Below are 27647 nucleotides of genomic sequence, written 5' to 3'. Positions count from 1 at the left end.
GCCCACGCCCACATCTACTCCCACTCCCACGCCCACACCTACACCCATGCCCACACCCACATCTACTCCCACTCCCACGCCCACACCTACACCCATGCCCACACCCACATCTACTCCCACTCCCACGCCCACACCTACACCCATGCCCACACCCACATCTACTCCCACTCCCACGCCCACACCTACACCCATGCCCACACCCATGCCCACGCCCACTCTCACGCCCACGCCCACACCCACGCCCACGCCCACATCTACTCTCACTCCACGCCCACTCTCACGCCCACGCCCACACCCATGCCCACACCCACATCTACTCCCACTTCATGCCCACTCCCACTCCCCCCCACATCCACTCAAACTCCCACTCCCACACCCACACCCATGCCCCCTCCCACTCCCACTCCCATGACCACTCCCACATCTACTCCTACTCCACGCCCACTCCCACTCCCAATCCCCCTCCCACACCCACTCCAGGTTGCTCCAGGTTCCATCCGCAGGCTGAGCGACACAGAGGTCACCGCACGCTTGGACAACAGAGAGTTCACGGGCTGAGAAAAATCTGCAGAGAATATATAAGGCCAGGTGGTAAAAACGGAAGAGATGGTGCTAGGGGTACATGGTGGCAGTGGGTCAGTGGCCTGGCCTTTCCTCCCACACTGTCCTCCCAGGGCGCCCTTGTGTGGCTCTGGGGCCCTGGGCCTGCTGATGCCTGTCTAGAGGACAGCCCCTCCCCCCCCAGCCTCCCTGCTGTCCTGGCAGTGACAAACCTGGTTACGGAGCAGGGCTGCACAGACCATGTGGGCCTCAGTTTCCCACTGACATTCTCTTCCCGCAAGCCCAGGACACACATCCGTGCCCCTCGGCACTCAGGACTGTCGCTCTAGGTAGATCCGTGAGCAGGCAGCTCATGTTAACTCCAGGCCTGGGCCCCCTGGGGCTGGGCTCTGGGGGGTGGAGGGGGACACGCAGAGCTGGGATGTGCCTGTGTTGGGTCGAGTCTCTTGAAGGCTGGCTCTGAGCCCAGCCTCCGCTGCCATTTGCAGGGACCAGAGACCCCACCCACAGCTCTCTGACTCCTTTCCTCTTGCAGGGGAAGCCCCAGACTCAGCTCCTCATGGGAATCATGAAAAGTGTGAGCCCCAGGCTCCTTCCCCAGCCACAGTCCAATAATCCTCCCATACCTTTGGGTGACAAAGGGCTCTCCATCTGGACCCAAAGTTCACCCACTTTTCAGCAGCTCCTGGTGCCTGGCATCCTGGTCAGAAGCTCCATACCTAGGTAAGGCCATGAGGGCACCACAGCTCACACTGTGTGGACGTGACCTGCACGTGAAGTCTGCCGAGTGTCTGACTCCCCGATAGAGCTGAGCCCAGGGATTGCCATGCACTCTGCTTGTTAGATTATGCCAAGTGTCTAGAAAAGTGCGCGCACAAAGCAGGCACTTAATTCATATTATTTGATGAATGAACCCCGACCAGAACCTTCCCAGATATCTAAGTGCACCTGAGGCTCCTCTTCCAGTAACCAGGGAACCCCTGTTCTGTCTGTGTCGAGGACAAAGTCCAGCTAAAAGCAATTTCTAACCTTTGTTCACAAATACAGAAACAAGGTTGCTGTTTGTGTGCTTTTCCAAACACAGAAGGACAGGGGCTCTTGAGGCATCGGGCAGAGAGTTTCTTCTGTGCGGCGGGAGAGAAAATAATGGAAATGAACAACCATAGCACATCCAGCAGCTTCCCACAGAGCCAGGCACGGGGCTCGCTTGCCACAATTATCCCCTACAAGAACCCTATGAGGTTCATCTTCTGACCACCCCACTTTTCAGAAGAGCAAACTGAGGCTCAGAGAACTGAAGTGACATCCCCAAGACACTGCTAGTAGGTGTCAGAGACACTGGGTATGATAACACTGTACCGTGGAGGAAAAGACCCTCACCTGCTAAACAGCTGTTCCAGGAGCCGTGGGATGGTGGTGATGTACTGGCAGGAGCCCAGGAAGCTGGTGGAGGAGGGCGTGGCTGTATTCCAGAAGGCTGCAACCTGCGACACCACCACCATCTCCCCTGCGCCCGGCGGGAGGCCCACATCCTGCAGGCCTCCCCAAGATTCAGGGCAGACTCATTTTCATACTGTGGGGCAGGAGAGACCCACAGTCAGTGACATCACCATGGATCACCGGAGACTGGGGGTCTGGAGCTCAGACCAGGAAGCCACACCACCACCAATCAGGGACTCGTGCATGTGGAGGACACGGGTGACCATGGAGAAAAAGGTTCTAGACATTCAAAGCAAAGTTTGATGTGTGGGAGGAGATTGATTGAGCCATGAGTCCCTGCAAGGCACCTCACGGCACTTTGTCAGCTGGGGGGCAGCAGCTCCCCTGTATTACAGCCTGTGCGGGGAGGCTCCTCCCAGCGAGTCCTCAGAGGCGACAAACACAAAACCAAACAAAACAACCTATGGGACCTCGGGAGGTCAAATTGCTGCTCAGATCACAGGTGTCAGGAGTGAGAAACTTCCCGTGAGGGCTGCATGAAATTCTCTCTCAGCTCCCGGCGGGGAAGTTCCTGGGGACCCCTCGCCTCACTCCCCCCATGTTAGAGACGGCGCAGGAGAACCATTTTCACTTAAAGCAACACCACTGCTTTTCTCTCGGAACGTTAGAGGGAGTCTTGTGGAGAAGCTTCCACAACCCAGACCCGGCAAAGAGCCAGCGCAGGAGACCTGGGTGGGAGAAGCCCATGGCGGGGCCAGGCATCTGAGCAGATGGCCCAGGGGAGAGAAAATCCAAATTCATATTAAACAACTGAAAGGTGACACAAATGTGTCAGCTGGGAAACTGGAATTGAAAGGAACAATGAAACTTTATCTGTTACACAGACACCAGATTGACAAGTAATTAAATTAAAAGACTGTTAACACCCAGAAGGGGCTGGATGCAGAGAAGAAGCTATATTCAGACAGGGCTGGTGACCATGTACCTGCCACAGCCCGTTTGGGAACTGATCTGGCTGTGGCTGCTAAAATTGTACATTTGCGTGTCGTTCCACCAGTGATCCTCTCCTGGGAGTCCATCCTCTGCAGGGGGTCAGTACAGGTTGGGGACTGAATGTGCCAACAGCCAGTGCCTCAGAACGTGACTGTGTCCGCACATTTGGTCCTCACGGAGGTCATTAAGGTTGAGGGAGTTTACTGGGGTGAGTGCTAATCCGATATGACCCAGTCCTTAGAAGTGCTAAGGGCACAGAGAAGCCCAGGAGAAGACTCTGAACACGGAAGAAGGAGACGGCCGTCTACGAGCTAAGGAGAGAGAACGCAGAGAAGCCGCACCAGCCACCGGCTTGACGCGGGATTTGTGGCGTCCAGAATTGGGAGAGACTCGGTCTGTGTCGGTAACGCCCTTCCGTCTGTGGTGCTGTGTCCTGGAAGCCCAGCGAACCGCTAAAGCCTCTTGGAACACAGTGTTCCCTGCCGCACAGCTGACGTGGAAATGGAATTTTCTCACGTCGGACTGTGCCACGTTGGAAGGCTGAAGCGCATGAGAAACAGCCCCTGATGACCCGCGCGAGGGCCCGGCCTGCCCGGGGGCCGCAGGGGTGAGTGCCGTGAGAGGGCACACTGCAGACACGCGCGCGCAGCTTCTGCCCCTCTTTGTGTAGCTCCTGCTGTGTCTGCACACACCGCCCTGCCAAGCGCGCCAGCCTGTGAGGCTCGCGGGGGTCCGGCAGGGCCGGGCGCTGCGCGCTGCAGGAGCTGCTCGGGGAGGTAGTCACATACGGACAGCAGTGAGACGCAGACACTGGTGGCATAGCGTACAGTGAAAACAGCACCCAGCGTTTTCTCTGATGTTCCCGCAAATGTATGAACAAGACTGTGAACCCGACCAAGTTGCCACTGGGAACTCGTGAAGGCCAGATCCTTTCAGGTGGAACTACGGCTCACTGGAGCGAGAAAGCGCTGGCACAGCGCCCAGGGGCTCCCATGTTCCATCCCGAGCCCTGCGCCACGCTGGTCTTCTCAGGTCTGTGTGTGGCGGCTGCTCCGTGCTCACTGCCGGCCCAGTGCAGCACTGGCCGTGGCTGGCGGCATGGTGCCCCTGCCCTTCCTCCGAGAAGATGGGGCGGTTGGACCCATGGAACAGCTCCTCAGTGATCTCCTGGACGGAGCTCTGCAAATACAGTGCCTGCCTGACAGCTGGGCCCACAGGCATCGGCGGCCTGCCTGGCTGTCCCCACAGGACACGCCCCCACTGGAAACTCTGCTCTTCAAATTAGGCACATAAGAGCATCTGCATAGACCTCCAGCCAGGGAGGAAGCCAGATGACAGCTTGAAGTCTTGGGGTTAACATCTGAGTCGACAAACATGGTCCAAACACTCACCTTGCCGTCCTGCCAACTGTGACCTGGAGCGTGAACCTACATACCCGCCAAGCCTCCAACATCTGACAACCTGCTTCTGTCCAGGAAGGGTCCCCCCATATCTTGCTCTGCCCAACACATGGTGATGGGGAGCGGGTAGGCTTCCCAAATGCGGTCACCGGTGAGGCCTGGCCTGGATGACCTGCCGGGGTTGGCCCGTGTTACCTGTGGGTACCCTGTGTTACCTGTGGGTACCCCCTGAGGAACAGCCGGGGCTGTTGGAGCTGGGGGAGGAGGCCACACCTGCATCTGCAGAAAGGCTCTCACGCCAGGCTCTCCTGGAGCAAGAGCCTCAGACAGTGGGGACACAGCTGGAGAACACCTCACTCTCTTGAGTGTCTCCCACCAAGTGAGCTGGGTACGGGGCTGTCTCTAGAACGTGGGTGCCTGGTTACTGGAGTCCCGAGTGCTGTTGGGGTCTGTCACAGAGGAGGTGAGGTCACTTCTTCAAGCTTCCATTACCTGGGCCCTCCCCTTCAACAAGACCTGCCCAAAGGCCCCAGCGGGCTGCCGGCTGCTCCCCCTCCTCCCCATGTCACCTCCTCACCTGCACACAATCACGCAAACAGCCCCTCAGCCCTCTGGGCAGACCTGGGCGCAGCAGGGACCCGGGTTTGAGAGACAGAGCTGGCTCGGAGCCTCCCTTTGTTCTCACCATTTCTGTGCCCCTAGCGAGTCCCTGTGTGTTTCGGCGCCTCCCCGGCCTCCCGCATGCACAGTGGGCATCCTGGTGGCACCGCCTTCCTGGGAACTCATCAGCTGTGTATGGAGACAACTTACAATGCTCACGGTGGGATGTCACATGCAGGTAACGCACAAATTTAGAGACGGAAGGTTACAAGAAGGAGCAGGAGGTAGCACGGAATATACCGCAAATGGGCCTGGGTCCCACAGTGTGATCTTGGGAAAGTTACTTTTTTGGGCCTCATTTTTCACTCTTCACCAGGAAAAGGTGAAAGAAAATGAAACTCAGATATTGTCATCCTCCGATCTTAAACCTTCCGGTGCCCTCCCACCACGTCTAGAATGAGCCCCTCCCCGCCAGCCTCACCACGGCCTGCGAGGTGAGCCGCCTCCGCAAAGGCTGCGGGGGGGGGCGGGGAGAGGTGCTCACGTCCCACCCCAGAGCACAGCAGGGGTGAGGTGCTGACGCTGTCCCAGTGCAGGCCGCTCCGGCAAAGACCGCAGACTGGGCAGCTTATGCACAGCAGAATTTCACGTCCTGCCGTTCTGGAGGCTGGAAGTTCGCGACCAGGGTGCCAGCGCGGACGGGCTCTGGGGAGGACTCTCGTGAGGTGTGGACTGCAGACTTCAGGCTGTGTCCTCACCTGGCAGGGGGAAAGGGGGAGAGCTCTCTGGGATTTTTAAATAAAGCCAGTGATCCCAATTGTAGGGACTGTCCCTGAGCAAGAATTGGCTTTAGCTCAGAGTCAGCAAGCTGGACATGTTTCTTGGGTCCAAAGGTCAATGGGTCCAAACCGCTCCTTGAGGCTAGAAGTCAATGGGTCAGGACACTGCCCATTGACTGCTGAATGCTTCTTGGAGCTAAAGGTCAATGGCCTATTGAAATAGAAAAACTGTTTCCTATGGCAAATAGCCAAGGTGTGTCTCATTGTCCTGCATGGGGGTAATGGGATCCAAAGGTTAAGATGCAAACGTTTGCCTTCCCTTGAGCAATTTCCATAAGAAATGGAACATGTACCCTCAGTACCCTAAAGATAGTCACATACCAGGAAGTAGCTGCTGGACAATAGGAGTATAAAAATAAAGCGACTGGAGTTTTCCATACTGCAGTCTTTACCGTCTATGTGTGTCCGTGTGTTTTTTCCGTGTGTCTGTATGTATGTTTATGTGTTCATCCCCCATTCTGTAATCGGGCCGCAACACCAATCAAGGGGGCTCCATCCGCTGATGCCCTTGCATGGGGGTTATGAATTTGGGGGAAGGGAACAATCAGTCTATTGCAATTGCAAAGGTTTTATTACCAAAAAAAGCTGTTATTCCCCTTTGACTCACTCTGTCCTATGTTCCCTTCCTCATCCTCCAGTTCTGTCTGTGTGTCCCTCTCCGTGTCTTCCTGTCTGTCTGTCTGTCCGTCTGTGTGTGTGTGTGTTTCTCCATACTATATCCCTCACACTGGCGAAGGAAGGTCCGTGGCTATGAGCTGCCCTCCGTAGCAGCCCCCGTGGCAGAGAACTGAGGGGCGTCCAGGCCAACAGACGGGCCGGGCTCTCGGCCCCACTGAGCCGTGCCAGTTCCCACGGGAGGGGGCCGGGAGGCCGGTCCCCCCGCAGTCCGGCTCCAGCTTGGACCATGGCCCAGCCTCATGAGAGACCCTGAGGCAGAGGCTCCCACCCAGCCGTGCCCAGCTCTGGCTCACACACATGGGCAGACTGTAAGCATTTGTCGTTTAAAGGTGCCCAGTTTGGGCGCAGTGTTGTCAGAGTGGCTCGCTCCTCACGTCCCAGCCCCAGGGTCCTCCCTCGCTCCGTCCTCTTGTCCTCTCGCCCCCAGGCTCCCTCCAGCCATGCGGCCCCTTTCGAACCCCCTCTGCCAGACTCACTTCCCCCTGCGAGTCTCCGCACCAGGGTGGCTTCTCCTGTCACACTGTTCCCAGACCTGTGCAGGGCTGGCTCCGTGCTGTCATCTTGGCCATGGCATAAACGCCACCTCGGGGAATGTGGGGTCCCACTGCAGTGACTGCCCCGCCCTCCCTCACAATGCCCTACTTTGTGCTCAGGGCAGCACTTGCTCTTTTCTGCCGTGTGTACTGCTGCAGTGTCTCATCCCGCTGTCCTCACACTGTGAGCCCCGGGGGCAGGGGACAGTGACCACTTGGTCATTTTCAGCACCACATCCTGCGCCCACTATGGCACCTGGCACGGGTGAGTGCTAGAGGCAGAGCTGCTGGGTGAATAAACGGGGTACCTCAAAGCCCCTTCCCGCTTCTGACCACCTCATCACGAGGAGCTCGTTGGTAAGAACGGGAAGGTCTGAGGCAGGGGAGGGCCAGAATGGCCTCGGCGTGACCCTCCCTGGCTCTAGCTGCAACAGCCAAGCCCCGTGGGCACCAGGAACACAGGAGGCTGCCACACCACGGTGGCCAGAACTGGCCCTGCAGCCCCAGGCAGGAGCACCAGGGAGCAAAGCAGGCACCTGCCTTTGGGAGTTCTTAGGCTCTCCAGGGTCCCAGGGGGCAGAGGAACAGGATCTGCTGGCTCCAAAGGCAGTAATAGGAACCTTGGGAGCCTCCTTTTTCCCTCTCTGCCCCCACCTCCTGGGGTGTGCAGTTCATTCATGAAGCATCCTCATCTCAGCCACCTGCCACTTCCAAATGAGGACCTCGAGGACCCAACAGGGACTGGTCTTGTTCCTGGACCCCAGACTCAGAGATAGTTCTCTGGGACATTATTCCCTACCCCAAGTCCTCATCCACCTAAGACCACAGTTCTCTTTCTGCTGTGAAGGACCTGCAGGGAGTGGAGAATATGTTCCTATGTTCTCAGAGCATAATATTTCCTTAATGCAGAATCAAGGCCCAGAGACACTTTCTGAGTGTGTGGGGTCCTTGGGGTCACCCACACTCAGAAACTCAATGCATACAGGAGGCACCTGAAGTTTTCTCTTCTGTAGCCCCTATCTAACTAGGATGGGGCACCGTATCTTAGTTCCAGGTGGCCACAGAGGTGGATGGCTGAACCCACACCTTGTCATTGAGGCTGAGCTACGGGGACCCCAGGCAAGGCAGAACCCTGGGGACCGGGATGATCCTCCTGCCCATGTTCTGGGCCTCGGGCCTGTAGCCAGGAGAGGGGCTGCCCCTGCCCCATGGCAGAGATGTCTCCAACCTCTTTCTTCCCCACTTGTCGCTTCCCACTTCGGTCTCTACTCTCACCTCCATGGTGCCCACCTGAGAAGTCAGCGTGTGCATGTGTAAGTGTCTGTGTGTCTGTGCTCATGTGGGGACTTGAAGAGAAAAATGGTCCCAGATGGAGAGAAAGAAGCAGTGGTCGCTGAGCGTCACAGAGGCTCTCATTTCCAAAGCAAACCCGCTGGGAGAGGGTGGAGCCCAGGCCTAGGAAGCCGGATCCCTACCTAATGCTCTGAATTCTGCCTGGCTCCTGGGGTCTGAACCAGTTTCTGTCTTTTGGGGGGCCTCAGTTTCCCAATTGTACAATGAGGAGTTCGGTGGAGAATTGCGTAAGTCCATGTTGAGAGAGGACATGGTGTCAGGCTCCACCAACATTGGACCGGGTGTCGCGTGGGGCAAGCTAAGGTGTGCCTGGGTGTTCGGGTCTCCTGATGGGGTGATAAGGGAGCATGTGGAGCTCGGGGCAGCCAGGTTTCCTGTCCAGGGCGAAGGACAGTGAATGCACCTGGGCCCCTCACGCGTGCGCCATGCAGCTAAAGCTCCACTCTCGCGGCCTGTCCAGTGTCATCCCCGCCTCCAGCCTCCGCCTCCTCTGTGCGCCCGCCTCCCCTGGGCCGCGGGCACTTCCAGTGCAGTCGGGGAGTCAGGCGGGCCCACACGGTGCCGGACTGGGGCCCGGAGAGAAGAAAACCGCTTTACAGCTGCTCCACAGCTCTAGAGTGTGCTGTCCAAACATGAATGACACACTTAGGTCTTGTTATGACTGAGTCTGAACATGTTTTATGTATGTAAAGCCGCTGATACTGATACGTCCTTTCCTGTGAACTGTGGTAACCTCTTTCGCTTTTTTTTTTCCTTTCTTTCTTTCTTTCTTTTTTTTTTTTTACTTTGTGTGGGGTCTTTTTCTTATCAATTTCTAGAAGCTCTTTACACACTGGGGATGTGAGCCCCTGTGTGCTATAAGTTGTAAATAGTCATTCCCAGTTTATCATTTCCTCCTTTTTATTAATAATTATCTTGTTTTGGGGGGGTGATTTTCTGTCTTCTTGTTTTTCTTTGTTTTGTTTTAATTGCTACACAGTGTTAAGCTATCACTTCTCTCCAGATTGATCCACAGATTCATAAAATCACAGCAAAGTGTCCCAGCAGAAACCCACTGGACTACTTCAAAATTTTCAGAAAAACACAAAGGTCCAAGAATAGCCAAGACAATCCTGGAGAAGAATGTTGCTGGAGGACTCACAGTGTCAGCTATTTAGCCCCAGATTTAAGCCGCTGTGGTAATGACTGTGCGGTGACAGTGCGAGGATGGACACAAGAAGAAACAGAAAGATCAGGGGGTCCAGCACGGACCCCGCATCTGGACATTTCACATGTGGCCACAGAAGCCCTGAGAGCCGTTGGGAGGAGAAAGTCTTCTCAGTAAATAGCTCAGGGTCAACCGGTTATTCACACAGGAAAAAATGAATCTTGACTCCTACCTCACACTGTCAACAATTTCAATTCTAAATGTGGAATTTTAAGACAATATTTCTAGTAAATAACAGAAGAGAATATTTTCATGACATTGGAGCAAAGGTTTTTTTTTTTGGAGCACAAAGTATACTAACCATCAAGACAAAAATTGATAAATTTTAGATAAAATTTGATAAAGAACTTATTTTTATCAAAACACCTTCAAGAGAGTAAAACTAGGCAGGAACAGAGTGGGGATAATTATTTGCTATACATTCATTTACGAGGCAAAAGATTCATATCAAGAATATGTAACTAACTCCCACAAATTAATAGGGAAAACAGCAGATGATCCACCAGAAAAAAATAGGCAAAATGTCTGGCTACACATCTTACAAAAAGACAATCAAATGGCCAAGCAGTGTACGAAAAGGTTCTCCCAATTCTTGCTCATCAGAAAAACGCAAAGTAAACCCACAATGTGGCAGCAATAATCAACGGTTAAAATAAAAGTCACCATCGACATCAAGTATCTGTGAGGACGCTGAGCAAAGCTACTTTGAAGAACCCTGTGGCAGTACCCCCTAAGTACTGGAATACACGCACTTTGTTGCTCAGCAACGCCACTCTTAGGCATTTGCCCGCTAGAAACTCTGCATACATTCATCATGCAAAATAATGTTCAGAGAACCATTATTCGGCACTTTTCCAAACTGGAAACAACTGAAATGTGCATCAGTAATAGAAGGAATAAATCTTAGGAGTTATATATCTTTATAATCATACACTCTACAGAAATAAAAGTGAATTGTAGACACATTCAAACATAAGTATAAAGCTTGCAAACATAATTAAATTAGTCTCCCATACAACAGTGCATTCTGTATGATTCATTTTAAGTAAAGTTTAAAAACAACCAAACTGAATTTGGAAGTTAGACTATTTTGCTACTGCTGGGAAAGAGAGCACAGGGTCATAGAATATGAAAAGGGGAGGGCCTCCTGGGGGGCTGATTTCTATACCTTGTCAGTACTTGTTATTGGAGGTGTTCCCTGCAGGTGATTAATACTGAACTATAAACTTACTATTGCCATACTTTCAGGGTAGATGCTACGCTTCAACACACAAATTCAATCAGTTGGATTCAGAATTTTTTCTGGTTAGTCCCGAAGCCAGCAGGCAGAGAGCTCGCATCAAGAGTGGAATTACAGAGTCTACATTAGTATCCTGGGTCTCATCACTTTCTGTCTCAGAGATTTTGGGTCTCTGAGCCACAATTTCCTCATCCGTATAATGGGCTAAATGTGGTTCCCCTCATAATCGAGAAACTAATCCCCTCAGTCAGTGTTACCGCTTGTGCCGATCGCTGCTGGGCTGTGCAGGAGGTGGATGGCGCCCCTCGGTCGAGAAAGAAGGAGGATGAGGTTTGAGTTGAGACCTTTCCAAGGCAGAGAGCGGGTCGGGGAGGAGAGGAGAAATCAGAGGTGTTGCGGCGGTGCAAACATGAGTCCAAAGTCCTTCCACTCCCTGTCTCTGGCCTGCTGCCAGTCCCTGAGCACCGGAGGTGGACCAACAGGGTGACCTCTGAGTGGCTTTTCTGTTCCGCCTTCACAGCGCCGAGCTGGGGGTGGTGGTGGAAATGCCATCCGAAAGCCAAGCGCCAGTGTCCGCCTTTGCTCCACTCTCACACACAAACACCAGAAACCGGGAAGTTCGGGGAGGTAAATTCTCAGTGGTGGGATTGTGGGTTATTTGTATTTTCTCCATTCAATATTTTTTCTGTTTTTTAATTTTCTGCAATAATGTGTCACTTAATCAGAACAAAACAACGTACATGATTTATCCACACCTATATATGTATACCCTTTACCCACACTTTTCTTTTTCCAGCTAAAACTAATCCAATCTCTTTTACAAGATTGCACCTTGTTAATAAAACCCAGGACCAAAGAATGAAAATAAAAGCGTTTTCTATTCACTGTTTTCAAAGTTCTAATACTAGTCTGGAAAGAATTATCACTTCTAGGAAGTTGGCACAGGAAGCATTTATTAGCATTAAGAACAGGGATCTCAAGAGCAGGGAGTCTCTGAGAAGGAGCCAGGTGTCCCATATATGTCAAAATCCCGTGGCCAGATTAGGTGACAATCACAAGCATGTTCAGTTCTGGTCAGGTAGGACTCAGGCTGGTTGTGTGGGAAAAGAGCCAGACTCTGAGGGAGTCAAACCAGGACATTCCAGGCATTCACGCATTCACTCAGGGAGTGTTTACTGTTAATATTTTTAACTAAGTGCGAGACCCTGTGCTAAGGGCAGAGTTAAAAGTTAATAAAGCATGCTTGCCCTTCATGACACGCATTTTAGTCCGGTGCTCTGAACTCCTGCATTTGGTGTAGCCATTTTAGTGCGTTTTATTATATTACTGTGATTTGATAGTATTTTCCTAATGACTAAAGATATTGAGAATATTTTATGTGCAAATTGGCAATTTGTATATCTTCTTTGGAAAAATGTCTATTCAAATCCTTTGTCCATTTCTAACTGGTAAACTGTTGTTTTATTATTGATCTATAAGAGTTCTTTATATATTTTGGTTACTAGACCCTAATCAGATATGTAATTTAAAATATTTTCTCCCATTAAGCACTTTGCCTTTTCATATTCATCATCATGTTGTTTGAGCAACAAATGTTTTCAATTTGAAGTACAATTCACTTTTTTTCTCTTCCTCATTGTGCTATTTAAGAAATCTTTACTGAACCCAAGATCACAAAAATTTACTCTAACGTTTGTCCAAAGAATTGTGTAGTTTTAGCTTTTACATTTAGGCACATAATCCATTTCAAGTATTTTTGTGTGAATGTGGTTCAAGTTAGGGATCCAACTTCCTCCTCTTCCACGTGAATATCCAGTTTTTCCAACATCATTTGTTGAAAAAGTATTTCCCTACTGAAATTTCTTGGCATGTTTGACAAAATCAACTTTATCACAAATTATTGTGTTTATTAAGGAGGCTTCAATTATATTATTTTCATCTGCATGAATCTACCCTTATGCTCATACTATGTTCTTTGGTTACTGTAACATTGTAGTAAAAATTGCTATCAGAGTGTAAGGTTACTAAATTTTGTTATTATTTTTCAAAATTATGTGTAATTAATTTTCTTTGTATGTCCACATGGATTCTAGAGAGAGCCTGTCAATTTCTATTACAGAAAAACTACTTGGGAATTTGCATCGACTCTGTAGATTAACTTGGGCATCTTCATCTTTTTTTTTTTTTTTTTGAGACAGAGTCTCACTCTGTTGCCCAGGCTAGAGTGAGTGCCATGGCGTCAGCCTAGCTCACAGCAACCTCAAACTCCTGAGCTCAAGGGATCCTCCTGTCTCAGCCTCCCGAGTAGCTGGGACTACAGGCATACGCCACCATGCCCGGCTAATTTTTTCTATATATATTTTTAGCTGTCCATATAATTTCTTTCTATTTTTAGTAGAGATGGGGTCTCGCTCTTGCTCAGGCTGGTCTCGAACTCCTGAGCTCAAACGATCCGCCCACCTCGGCCTCCCAGAGTGCTAGGATTACAGGCATGAGCCACTGCACCCGGCCCATCTTCATCTTAATGTTCAGTGTTGTTATCCTTGAACACTGGATATATCCCAGTCTATCCAGTTCTACTTTTATTTCTTTCAGCACTTTAAATAATTTTCCATTGTAAACTATTTGCATTTGTTTTGTTAAATTCATCCCTAAATGTTTCCTTTTTGTGATACTATTATTAATGAAAATTCTTTTCTTAATTTAATTTTCAGTTTGTTGACTGCTATTATATAAAGTGCTATTTAATTTAGTATGTTGATATTATATCTGTGACATTGATTAACTTGTTTATTAGCTTAAGCAAGTTTGTAGTAAATTCCTTACACATTTTATACATTATGGCAATAAAATACTAGTTCATTTTTTTTAATTTGTAGGATTTTATTTTTATTTATTTATTTATTTGTATAATTTTCATCCAGAACAATGTTGAATAGAATGGTAAAGGTGGAAATTCTTGTCTTGTTTTTACACTTACAAGTAAAGTTCCCAGCATTTCACCATTAAGTATAATGTTAGCTGTAGGTTTTACTTATATTCTTTTAACAGGTCTCAGATGTTCTTCTCTAGTAGTCAGCAAAGTGTTTTATCATGAATAGGTGTTAGATTTTACAAACATTTGCCATTTAAAGCATTACCTTTTTTCCTTTACTGGAGTAATATTGTAAAATACATTGGTTGATTTTTTTAACATTAAGCTAACACTGCATTTGTGAAAAAATCCTACTTGGTCATGGTACATAATCACTTTTATGTGTGGCTGGATTCAGCTTGCTAGTATTCCTGAGGATTGCTATGTCTATATTCATATGGGATATTGGTGCATAGTCTTCCTTACTTGTGATATTATTGTTACAAGTGGTAATATGGTTATATTGGCTAAGGGATGAAGTTGGAAATGTTCCTCTTCTATTGTTGCACGTTTTTGTGAGATGTTGGTATTAATTCTTCATGAAATGTTAATTGAATTTACAATTTAAACAATTTAACACTGAACTTTTATATTTAAAATATTTTAATTAATATTTTCTCTTGTTATATGACTACATATTCTATTTCATTGTATATATGCCTATTCTTATAATCTATCTGATCTTATAATCTATCTAATATTATAATCTATATGCCTATTCTTATAATCTATCTCTTCAGTTTACTTTCACCAAAACATTTATTTCTATTTTGTAGTATTCATGGAAATTAATATTCTAGACACTTGACATGGAATAATCTGGAATGGAAATATAGAATGAGGCTTTAGCCTAATCAATAAATTACTCAAAATTTTCTCCATTTGTTAGGATGGAAAATATGACTACGATGGTGTTACTTAACACTCATATTTACTGTGTGAGACAAAATGAGTCACTGAATATAAGGAAAATTAGTGAAACTGCCATTTGACTTTGGGCTGGGCGTGGTGGCTCCAGCCTGTAATCCTAGCACTCTGGGAATCTGAGGTGGGAGGATCTCCTGAGGTCAGGAGTTTAAGATCACCCTGAGCAAGACTGAGACCCCATCTCTACTAAAAATAGAAAAGAATAGCTGGACCTGGTGGTACATACCTGTAGTCCCAGCTACTCATGAGGCTGAGACAGGAGGATCACTTGAGCCCAGGAGTTTGAGGTTGCTGTGAGCTAGGCTGACGCCACGGCACTCTAGCCCAGGCAACAGAGTGAAACTGTATCTCAAAAAAAAAAAAAAAGAAAGAAAGAAAGAAAGAAACAAACAAACCTGAATTCAGGTAAATAATTCTTCCAATATTAGCTTAATGCTATAGACAAACAGTGGAAATATATAGGTACTATTTTCTGCAGTGGAGTAAAATAATTTCAGAAATTTATGCAAAATATTTTTTATTACTAAAAAGTTGACCCTACAAATTATTATTAGTTTATGGTATATTGGGGGAGGTGTGTGTTCTAAATGAAGTAAATTGGGATTTCTTATGAGGTGCTGTTTATGACTCAGAAAATATATGTGAAATATTTTCCTCATGTGTACTCTGTTGATATTTGTGCTTTTGGGGAAAACACTATATATTCTAAAAACTTTTAATGCAGAAAGCTAAAATCCTCAGAAAGTAACAGGAATCCTTACACTGCTTAATAGCATTGAAAGAAAAATACAAGAACTTCCCAGGTACAGAATTAAACCAAAAGAACAATCCAGAAATTAATCAAACTAAGAAGCAAGTGTTCCTCTTAAATATGGATGATTGCAAGGATGCCAAATCTATGCAGGTTTTCTAACTTGCCAAAAAGCAGATGGAAAAAACAAAGACATAAACTGACTGCAGACATTCCAAATGTGGTATCTCCCATAAATGAGAACCAAATTATGACTTATGCTTCACATAGTTACAGGACTTGTGTTTTAAATGTCAATACAATGGGGAAATTTTTTTTTAAAAGACAAAATTCTGTGAAAAGAAAAAGAAACTATAAGCTTGACAAGCCATATTTGGAAAAGACCCAAATGGAAAGTAAACAATTAAAAATATAATTAATCTACTTAATATACCACATGTGGGTAAAACATTAAACTGAGCTAATGAGAGGACTAGTGAATTGGAATATAGAACAAAATTAATATAGTCAAATTTAGTGAAAGGAAAAAAGTAATAGAAAACACAAATATAATCATACATATAAGAATAGGAGAATAAAAGGGAATAGAACAAATCTAATTTTTTCTGCAGAATATATTTAAAAAATTAAAGGCAATATTCAAAGAGTTGGTGATTTATAAGTTTCTAAAATTTAAAACCAGACATGAATTCTTAAATTCAGAAATGTGGGCCAGGTGTGGTGGCTTACGCCTGTAATCCTAGCACTCCGGGAGGCTGAGGTGGGTGGATCATTTGAGCTCAGGAGTTCGAGACCAGCCTGAGCAAGAGCGAGACCCCATCTCTACTAAAAATAGAAAGAAATTATCTGGACAACTAAAAATATATAGAAAAAATTAGCTGGGCATGGTGGCGCATGCCTGTAGTCCCAGCTACTCGGGAGGCTGAGGCAGTAGGATCGCTTGAGCCCAGGAGTTTGAGGCTGCTGTGAGCCAGGCTGAAGCCACGGCACTCACTCTAGCCTGGGCAACAGAGAGAGACTCTGCCTCAAAAAAAAAAAAAAAAAAAAAAAAAAAAAAAGAAAAGAAATGTAATGTGTCACAAAGAGAAAAATTTAAAAAATACTTATTAATAAAAGGAATAATAGTCTTCCTGCATAACACCAAGCAGGAAGAAAACACTAAATATCAGCGAGAGAACAAAGAGATAATTTACAAAGATGAAAACAAAATTTTCACAGCTTTTATAAAGCATACAGAGAAGTATTAACCGAGCTGAGAGAAAGTCTCATTAAAGCTAAAACTGGATACTTAGCTAACCTACCTTTAACAAAAAAGGGGAAAATTAAAATAATTTCTAAAGAAAACAACATTGAGTGATTTGGTTACTCATAAGAGCTTCCTAATAGTGCACTTCAAGAAGAAAGAAGTGTTTTTGTATATAAAGTTAAAAATGAAAATGAAAGAGTAAGAGACTTGATTTGGATATATCAAAGTCTGGTGGACATTAAATTAAAGAAGTCAAACAGCCTTCTGCAGTGCCAAATTCAAAAGTATTTAAATATAATAAAGGTATAATTTCACACATTGTCAGATAAAAGAATCCTGTGCTGCTTGACTAATTTAATTAATTAAAGAATCTATTTTTTTCGGAAGATTTTTTCCATTAAAATCTCATTAAAATGGTATATTTTATATATTTTGATGGTATATTTTGCAGAAAATAGATTATTCTTTTGTCAGAACTGATTTGTAGCAAAGGACAGACAGTGGCATAGAGATTGACCACAAGCTTCTGGATGTCCAGGATTGCTGGGTTATGAGCCCACAACGTGACTGAGAGGGATGAAATACTCAAGTCCACCAGTCCACGACCACAAAGCAACTCACCAGCAGCAGGATGGTCTGGGTGGCCCTTTTCTCTGGAGAGGCTCTTGGGGAGAGGCTGGTGCTGTGAAGGTGCTGGGATCTTTCTGGTGCCTGGACAAGAGAGTCGCCATGTATGCACTTGAGAGCAGCATCATTCCCACAAAGAAGACATTTTGGACGAATGCCAGAATATAAAACAGCCCCCTGATGATGGAGCTCACTGGAGAAAGTGAGCACTATTTACCTACATTCAGTAGATTGTTCTGCGTTATGTTCGACAAAGCTACATGAAGATCATGTTACTCCTGGAAGACAAACTGAGGGACCAGAAAAAAAAGAAAACATGGATAATGTAAGTGGTAAACTTTTGTTTAAACCTTGCCAACCAGGAGGTGCCGGGGCTGGTGGTGATGGCCTGGAGCATGCTCAGGAGGCAGGTGGTGCAGATGCAGAGGCCCCTCATCAACTTGCTCAGGTAGAACAAAGCCTTACATTTGAAGTCATCCTGAAAGTTCAGTGACTCAAACAGATCTGAAGACAAAAGATCCACTGCAGTGAGGAGCATCACCAAGTGGAGGAGGGTCAAGTGACAGGTGATGGGGTCAGTGGGCTTAGGCCTGCCACCCGTAAGAAGTCTGAAGATGAGGAAGACAAGGAGGAAGGTTTTGGCTGAGACTGCAATGCCAGCTTGGGGAAAAAAGGCATTTTCAAATGATAACATAAGTGGAAAGTGTGTTCTTATTAATGGCAAAGAGGAAATACATTCTGCATATCTGAAAAAAAAGATCTCACATCATCAATGTTCACTCTTGAGTAATCAAAATTATCTTCAATTTTCCTTTACCCTCTTACTCTTGATAAGCCCTGACTGTCTCATATAAATTCTTGATAATCCAACCTCTGCATTATTTTCTATACCAAATTTTATATGTGTATGTATATATGTATAGGTGTATATGTGTGTATAAAGTGTGAACACATCCACAATCTTCCCATATATGATGCACACTATCTATACTCTCATTATGCCTGGGCCTCCCTTTTCAGAAATCATGTCTTTGTACTACAGTCTCTCATTTTATATTTATTGAACACATTGATGCTATTATCACACAAACTTACTCTATTGTATGTACCATTGACTTGAATGAAATTTTATGCTACTAGGAAAAGGCTCCTGAAAAGAAACAACTGAGGAAATAATATCTAGTTGTCTTTCTGACATGCCATCATTCTGACACTTTCAATTCTTCATCTCTGTCACATTTTTTGACTCTTGTGATTAGACATCTTGACACACCACGATGATTCAGCATATCACTATTTTTCATCAGCAAATTAGCAATTTAGATCCCCTTTGCAACTTTATATATGCATTTCAATGAAGTATAATATATTCCCAGTATCTGAGAATTAGGATATGGACATATTTGGAGGGCATTATTGTACTTACTAAAACTCTATCAGCTATATCACCTAAAAATGGTGCTGGCTCTCTCCCGATTTAGTTTCCATCTCAGAGACCCCTGTGTTAACTCTGTATCTCAGCAGAGGATTCCTAATAGTCCAGCACTGAATTGTCAAGAGGATAAACACACTTGTAATCAGTTTATGATAACCATAAAGTCGCATCAAAATAATTGCCTGTTGATCCTTTTCTTGAGATTGCACTCAATACGGGGATCTCCTCCCATGCCTTGAAAAGTACTTAGGTCTTCAATAATAAAGATAATCTTCCTCAAACTTAATTATGATATCTATAGTATCAGAACACCTTGTATAATTTCACTGAACGATTTTACAGTTAGTGTCTCATGTTATTGGCCAGTATACAAGCACCACTGTTTTATCAAATTAATTTGATCCAGTGATTAGAAAAATTCAGCTTAATGACACAAGAAAAAATAAAATAAAATCACATTTACTAAGATTCTTCTGAGAAGAAAGTGTGTCCAATTATATTTTGAAGGTCACTATACTATTGATAGGAATTATAATATGTTATACATATGTGTAAATATATACTATATATGCAGAAATTTTGACAATGTTTCTGGCCCATACTCAGAAATTAATAGGTGAGTTAGAACATTGCTCTAAAATCACTTGATATGCATGAGTTCATAAAGGACACTTTGTGTAGTTGAAATGGTTGTTAATCTAACTCCGAAAGCTTAAGCTAGTAAGGGCACACGTCTATCTGGACTGCCAGATAGTTTCACCAACATGCGTCTGCACCCTTGGTACAATCAGGTTCTGCTTTCATGATGAAACCAGGAAAAAACACCAGGATACTCTGGATCGTAAAGCCTTAATGGTACCCATACTTGGAGGATCATAGTCCAGGTCCAGTAAAACAATACTTGGGCATGAACTAACAATATATGTGCAATTATATATTAACTATATATCTATATATTTTATTAATATAAGACTACTTTATGAGATAAAATAATTATATGAAAACATAGATAAGAATTTTATTATTTCTTCTCATACCTCAAGCTATATTCAGCTCACCCCATGAAACGATGCTCCTCCCTCTGGAAACGGCCATCAGCTGCTAAAAACACTGGATCTGCTGAACCATCGGATGGAGGCTTCCTTCAACAAGGCTCTTGAGGTCCCTGGTGCTGAGGCTGGACAAAAGACACCATGGTTACCACAGATTAGAACTGACAGCTAAAGAGTATAATTCTTTTCCTTTTTTTTTTTTTTTTTGGAAATTATCGCAACCCTCAGAATATAACAACTGCTAGGTGTTAACAGCGTACATGTGCACTGCAAATTCATTTGTTGTTTAATTAAAAGCTAATTTGTGTCCTGCATTATTACTTGACGAGTCTGGCAAATCCACTGTGAAGGAATCAGTGGAGTTTCAATAATATGGTGCCCACCTGGGAGAAGGGACATAGGATAAAAGACCAGAGGTAATCACAGGCGGATCAGAGTACAAAGGAGAATTGAGTTCCATCTGAAACATTAAAAACTTAAAGAATCAGAATGTACGTCTTAGCTCTCACTGTGGGGAGTGACAACCGGGGCTGCTGAGGTGGAAGGTGGCCCTGAGCACTCTCAGGAGGCAGACAGAAAACAAAAGAGGACATAATGCAGACCAAGCCCACTCTCCTTACTCTGGACATCACCCTGGACTGTTTTTGAATATTGTAAGCCAATGTTCCTACACAACCATGTACAATGGTGGGGAACATATCACTATTAAGTGAATCAGACACAAAATGCTCACTGTAAAGTCTGTGGGCTTGGATGAGGCTTTTGAAGAAAAGAGGAGGCGTGTACTGAAATGAAAAAGCCGCTATACAAATCCAGGAGCTATTTTATAAACAAATAATATTTTCTTTGAAGAAAAAGAAGTTTCAAAAAGGAAAAGAAAGATAAACTCTCTCCTTATCTTTTTCATGATATGTAATTTTTAGAGTAGTGTTATTTTATTTCTGACAATTTATACTTTCATTTCTTGAACAAATATAGTGATCTTTGCCCTCATTTAAGCACATAATGCATATGATAAAGATACCTTGTGTTTTGTTTTACTATATTAATCAAAAGTGTCATTTTCATCATAAATTTTACCACATTCATTAACAGCATTTAAGACCTATGACTGGTCGTGAACAATATAAAATCGTTTTGATAATTTCAAGTGACAAAATGAGATTGATTTGGTTGACATAATGGCCCTTGGTGGCAACAAAAATGAATCAGCTGGCAATTCAGGAAAGCAAACGCCTTTCCCGGCAAGATTCCTTCCATGAAAGGGTCTTCATGGAAAGCATAGGAGACAGGGCCAGCAGCCGACACCACGGGGCAACTGCGAGTATTTGCCCTTCCTTGGGGACGTTACTCAGTGTAAGCGCAGCTGGCAGCACAGAGCTGCTGACTGGAATGTCCATAATGCCACACATTTAATTCTGAGGACTCCCGAGGAAAAGCCTAAGTAACAGATGTGTCGCTGCAAAGGTCAGAAACAAACAAAAAAAAAAAAAAGCAGGAGCCGGATCACAAATTATATGCTATGGATTTTGGAAAACTAAAACTGCTCTGTGAAAACGTGTTCTTTTGACCATCAGAACCAAGAAGACACCAGGAAAGCCGAGATCTCCATTCTGAAGAGCTGGTGACTCGCATCCCTGCGCATCACTCTAGTTAGCAGATGTGGGTCGTAGCAACCGGGTCAAATAACAAACTTTGAGGGAAGTGGAGACCCTGCCGTCTGAGCCCCAGGCATCCCAGTCAGCTTCAGGCGGGCCCTGAGCTACCCGACGTTACTCTGCCTAGTTTACGAAATGCAAAATTTTACAACAAATAATGTAAGACAAACTTGAAATTCAATAATGTTTAAAAATATAAATAGAGGGTTTTATTAATCAGTTTTGAGGTGTTGATGCCTTTGTGGCTACAAATGGACAATCACTGTTATCGTTTAGTTTATAGGACTGTCATGATTCCATCGTCTACGTCTTCCATTTTAAAGGGGCATAAATACTAGAAAACTCTATTCTTACTAAATTCAGACAATAACACAAAACTTGTGATGATTCAACAACCAAATTGAAATTTACTTGTCACTTTTTATGAATATGTCTTTTAGTTAACAAATAGAATTTGAGACTTTTGGAGAAAACATTAGGGATACTAACTTTGGAGAATATTTTTATAAATGTACACAATTTTCTTCAAGTATCACAAATAATTTTTATCTCACTAATACAAAAATTCTACTCAACCTAACATTCAAATCAGTGTTATAAGTTTTAGTTTATTTCAAAAATCTAAAATACTAGAAGCAAATGTATAAGAAAATATTGAAACTCACGCTGACCGTTTTAGCTCACATTCATCTGGCTAGTCATTAGCTTTAAAGAGATTTAATAAATAAAAGAAGATAATATTTCCAGATACTTCTGTGGTAACCACGAAAAAATTCACCTTATTAACAATTACTAAAATGTAATAAACCAAACCATCTTTATGACCACTTGTTAAAAATAATTATATAATGTTAAGAACATCTCGTTTGTGATATTATGAACTTAAATAGTCCCTAAAATTTTGAAATATTTTAAAGTATCTTCAAAGTTAACAAAACAAAAAATATGACTAAAGCATACAGAATTATTTCAGGTTTTGTATGTCTCACTAGATAAGATTTCATGTAAATGCATACAAGTTAACAGCAAAAGTATTAAAATGAGAAAAATAAAATGCAATACATTAGAAAATTATAAGTATCCTTCCACAAAACTATAAATTTATGGCCTAGTGCAACTTATAAAATTTATGTTTTCATGTCTGGAAACATCTATTGTGCTTAGTTATGATAAGGTATAATTTAAGACTGAAATACTGAGCAGAGAATTCTAACGTTTTACTGAAAAAAATCCTGCTTTTTCTCACCACCCACCTGAGTCAGGAGCTCTCAGTTTTAACACGGCAGAGAAACAGACACTCACCAGACTGAGTCTTGGAATTGCTCTGAGTGTGTAAATTGCTGTTCCTAAGACATGAGTATAAGGAAGAGATGATGTGAACTCATCTCCCTGCAGGGCCGTAATCCTCATGTCACCTGTGGAAGCAAGACCGCCCTGGCCTTGGGACTGTTAGAAAGGGGAGCCACCAAGGGAAAACAGAGCTTTCCTAATTCCTGCAAAGAAACAGAGTAGGAACAACGGAGTTTCAGACTTTGCCATGTGTGAGCTCATTTCCCCAGGCCGTGGCAGTCTGGGCAGGTTGTCTAGTCTCAGCGCTTGCCAACAAAACAGAAGTAAATATAATAACCTCCTTCTAAGCAGGTAGAAAGCCGTGTAGATTTCTGGGCGTATTCTCACTGCCTCAGGATGCTCCTGATGCCCTGCACACTCGCTCTCCATTCGTCTCAAGAGCTCAGCTAGACACAACTGCAGCATCTTAGTGTGAATTGGAGAAACCCCTCCTCCACACGTAGTTAGGCAAAATGATCTTTCCTGCAGGCGACACAGCGCTGGGTGAGGGCCCCTGCACTGGAAGCAGAGTGCAGGCTGTGTGCTCCCCTCCCCCACCTGGTTAGGCAGGTGTAACCGCGGAGAGCATGAAGGACACGTGCAAGTCCAGCAGCATTGACGGCTGAGACATGCTGAGACACTTTATTTAGATGTGGGTGTCCAGGCATCTGATTTTTAAACGGTGGCATTTGTATTCTAAACCTGTGAAGCTTCCACCCGGACTCGAGTTCTCAGGCTCTCGGTTCGATCCTGGTGTACCTTTCATGTGCCATCTTTGATCCTCTGCAAACAGCCCTCCCTGGGTTTGTGTCAGGACCACCCGTTCCAGCTGTGTCTGAATCATGGATGATGCGCGGCGGATCAGTGGGAACCGAGAGCAGCCAGATCCGCACCGCCAGGCCCGGCCGCAGGCTGCCGGCCCCCTGCTATACTCACCCTGGTCTCTGTGGTCATTGTGAATTGCGGAGCTTACTTCGTCCATCCCCACGGTTTGGGTTTACTAAACACAGTAAAGATAAGAAGGAAGATCGAGAGGACAGGAAGACCTACTTAGCAACTGGCATCCTCTAATCAAAGTTGTATTAACCTGAATTGGCTCTTATTGTTCCTTGAACTAGCCCTGGTTACATGTAAATCCTACCAATAAAAAAAAAAGGATGAGGTTAGAGATTTGTTCAAGACCCACGTGCAGTGAATAAGATTGTAATAGCAATGTTTCCAGTAGTTCCTTTTTGAAATTTCTCCTATCTTATCCCTAGACTTTGTGTATGAGTTTGTTTTTATGTTCTGTTTGTTTGAATTAAAAGAAAGAGCACAATAGTTTCTGTAACTTGTTATTACTGTACAGGGGTATCATTACTATTATTACAATATTATGCTGTATTATTGTTATTAATATGAGCCATTATATCATCGTTACTGTTATATTATCATAAATTTGCTGCTTGTCAGGGAATCTGAATTACATACAAATCTGACCTAATCAGAAACACATCTTATCTGTAACCTGGGGGCTGTCTGTACTTTAAAAGTTGACAGATAAAATTGTATATATTTATTGTGTACCATATAATGTTTTGAAATACTTATACATTGTGGAATGGCAAAATTAAATTAATTAACTTTACATTATCTCATATGGCTGTCATTTTTGTGACGAGAACACTTAAAATCTATTCTCTTAGTCTTTTTCAAGAATACAACTTATTGTTATTAAGTATAGTCATATTGTTGCACAACAGATATCTTGACCTCACTCCTTCTATCTAACTGAAACTTTTTAACCTTTGACAAACATCTCCACAATCCTCCCCTCCCCACCGCCCCAGCTCCTGGTAGCCAGCATTCTACACTCTACTTCTATGAGACCAACTTTTCCAGATTTTACATCAGTAAGAACATGCAGTGTTTGTATTTCTGTGCCTGCCTTATTTCACTTAACATAATGTCCTGAAGGTCCTTCCATGTTGTCCCGAATGACAGGATTTCCTTTTTTATGGCTAAATAGTATTCCTCTGCATATATGTACACCATAGTTTCTTCATCCATTCATCTACTGATGGGCACTTGGGTTCATTGTGTATTGCGGCTACTGTAACTAATGCTCCAGTAAAGGTAGGAGTGCATGTATTTCTTTGACATGTCCATTTCAGATCTTTTGGGTATACGCCAAGTAGTGGAAATACTGAATCATGTGGTAATTCTGTTTTTAATTAATTGAGGAACCTCCATCCTGTTTTCCATAATGGCTGCACTAATTTACATTTCCACTAATAGTGTGCAAGAGTTCCCTTGTCTTCACATTCTCACCAACATTTGTTATTTGTTGTCTTTCTGATAATAGCCATTTTAATGAGTGTGAGGGGACACCACATTATGCTTTTAATTTGCATTTCCTTGACTATTAATAATATTTAGTATTTTTATATACTATTGCCTGTTTTTATGTCTCCTTTTGAGAAATATTTATTCAGGCTTTTTGCCCATTTTTTAATTGGGTCATTTGTCTCCTTGCTTTTGAGCTGTTTTGAGCTGTTTATATACTTCAGATATTAAACCCCTATCAGATGTATAGTTAGCAAATATTTTCTCTCATTGCGTAGGCTGCCTCTGCATGCTGTTGGTTGTCCCCTTTGCTGTGCAGAAGCTTTGCAGTTTGATGTAATCCCATTTGTCTACTGTTGCTTTTGTTTCTTGTGCTTTGGGGTCATATCTAAAAAAAATCATTGCCCAGATCAATATCATGGAGTTTTTCTGCTATGTTTCCTTCCGTTAGTTTTGGATCTTACATTTAAGTTTTTCATCCATTTTGAGTTGATTTTTGTATACAGTATGAGATAAGGATCTGTTAACTAAAAAAAGAAATAATGAGGTTTATATTTTTGTATAAGGAAAGATTTATTTCTCATACACAGTTTACAGCCTTCAGGGGCCATTCAGGCAGGTGGGAAACAGGGCTCCTGGCCACAGGTCAGACACACATGCTTCAGTGGAGGGACAAAGGGAACAGTATTTTATACTGAGCGGGGTGGATAAATATACACACTTAACAAGCTATTGGAGGACAATGAATATTTATGAAAAGAGGAAACATGCACATGTGCAATTGTACTTTATACCTCCCATCCCATCATGGCTGGGAACTCAGATTTAAGGTTTCTCTGGAGTCCCCTTGGCCAAGAGGAGTCTGTTCAGTCATTAGAGGGCTTAGGATTTTATTTTTAGTTCACAGATCTAATTTCCTGCTTCTGCATGTGGAAATCCAGTTTTCCTGACACCATTCATTAAAGAGATTATCTTTTCCCCATTGTGTGTTCTTAGCACCTTTGTCTGAAATCAGTTGGCTATAAATGCATAGATTTCTTTCTGGGCTCTCTATTGTGTCCCTTTGGTATCTGTGTCTATTTTTATGCCAGTATCATGCTGTTTTGATTCCTATAGCTTTGCAAGATATTTTGAAGTCAAGTAGTGTCATGTCTTCACTTTTCTTCTTTTTGCCGAAGATTGCTTTAGCTATTCAGGGTCTTTTCTGGTTTCATATGAACAATTCTAGGATTTTTTTCTATTTGTTTTAAAAGTTATTGGCATTTTGATTTTAATGAAAACAATTCTTAGATACATAGGATGCCACTGTCTGGGCCTCCTCTGCATTTATATGGATTCATTTGCTTGAGTTTAGGCCGAAGGGATGGAGTAGCAGTGCCATTGCCTCTCCTGGGCGGAACCATTAAGAGATCCTAACATGAGTTGTATTTTGGCTCACTGGGTGGCTGGATGGGAAGGATACTGCTGAGAAGCTAGAAGCTCAGGTGCTCAGAGCTCTATGACAAGTGCTGGAGTTACACAGTGAAGGGAGTATGAATAGGACCAGTGCCCAGAGGCTGCCCCAGTCAGTATCCATGGATAGGTGGGTCTGTTTCTCAATTCTGTTAAGTCTTGTTGGTCTGTTTTACTCTTTTTGGTCAGTACCACATTGTTCTATTTACAATAGCTGACAAAGCATTTTAAATAGGGCTTTCTCCTGCTTTTCCTAGCACTTGTGAGCAAAATAAAATTTGTCCAAACTTTATATCAACAAACTAGAAAATGAGCTGTTTTTGAATGTATTAAATGACTTTCCTAGATAGAAACCTGGAAGAGACAGTAATATGTTGAAATCCCTGTACAATGCTTTCTTTCACTGAAAATAAGTCTCTTAAAGTTTGTTGAAATTTGTCCCCAAACCTTGGCTTTTTTAATGCTAAATGAAGAGATGGAATCAAGGAAAAGAAGGAAAAAAGTCTGCATTATTTCTCCTTGGATGGTAATTTTTAAGTTTTCCTTTCTTTCTTTTTTCAATATTTTCTACTTTCTTTTTCTTTTTTTTTTTTTATTTCAGCATATTGTGGGCATGTAAATGTTTACGTTATGTATATTGCCTTTGCTCCACCTGAGTCAGAGCTTCAAGCATGTGCATCCCCCAGACGGTGCCCAGCACACCCATTAGGTGTAAATATTTCCATCCCCTCCTAAGCCCTCCCATCTGTCTGACACCAGATGAATGTTATTGTTATATGTGCACTTAAGTGTTTTTTTTTTTTTTTTGTTTCGACCAGATATCTTTTTTTTTTAATTTCAGCTTATTACGGGGGTATAAAAGTTTAGGTTATATATATTGCCCATGTCCTCCCATCCCCCCGAGTCAGAGCTTCAAGCGTGTCCATCCCCCAGACAGTGCGCATTGCACTCATCATGTAGGTATACACCCATCCCCGCCCCCCACCCCCATCCCCAGAGTCAGAACATTCAAGCATGTCCATTCCCCAGACAGTGCGCATCGCACGCATCATGTAGGTATACACCCATCCTCTCCCCCCACCCCCAC

The 27647-nt window shown here is 44.1% G+C and overlaps 1 pseudogene; it reads right to left on the bottom strand.

The window, feature by feature from the left end:
* Positions 1 to 11228: 11228 nt before the first annotated feature.
* Positions 11229 to 17847, bottom strand: LOC138382886 (vomeronasal type-1 receptor 90-like; annotated as a pseudogene).
* Positions 17848 to 27647: the final 9800 nt, after the last annotated feature.

The sequence above is a fragment of the Eulemur rufifrons genome, chromosome 4 (genome assembly GCF_041146395.1).
Source record: "Eulemur rufifrons isolate Redbay chromosome 4, OSU_ERuf_1, whole genome shotgun sequence".
Classification (NCBI taxonomy): Eukaryota; Metazoa; Chordata; class Mammalia; order Primates; family Lemuridae; genus Eulemur; species Eulemur rufifrons.
Note: the sequence above shows the minus strand (reverse complement) of the source record. Positions and strands in the feature narration are given on the sequence as shown.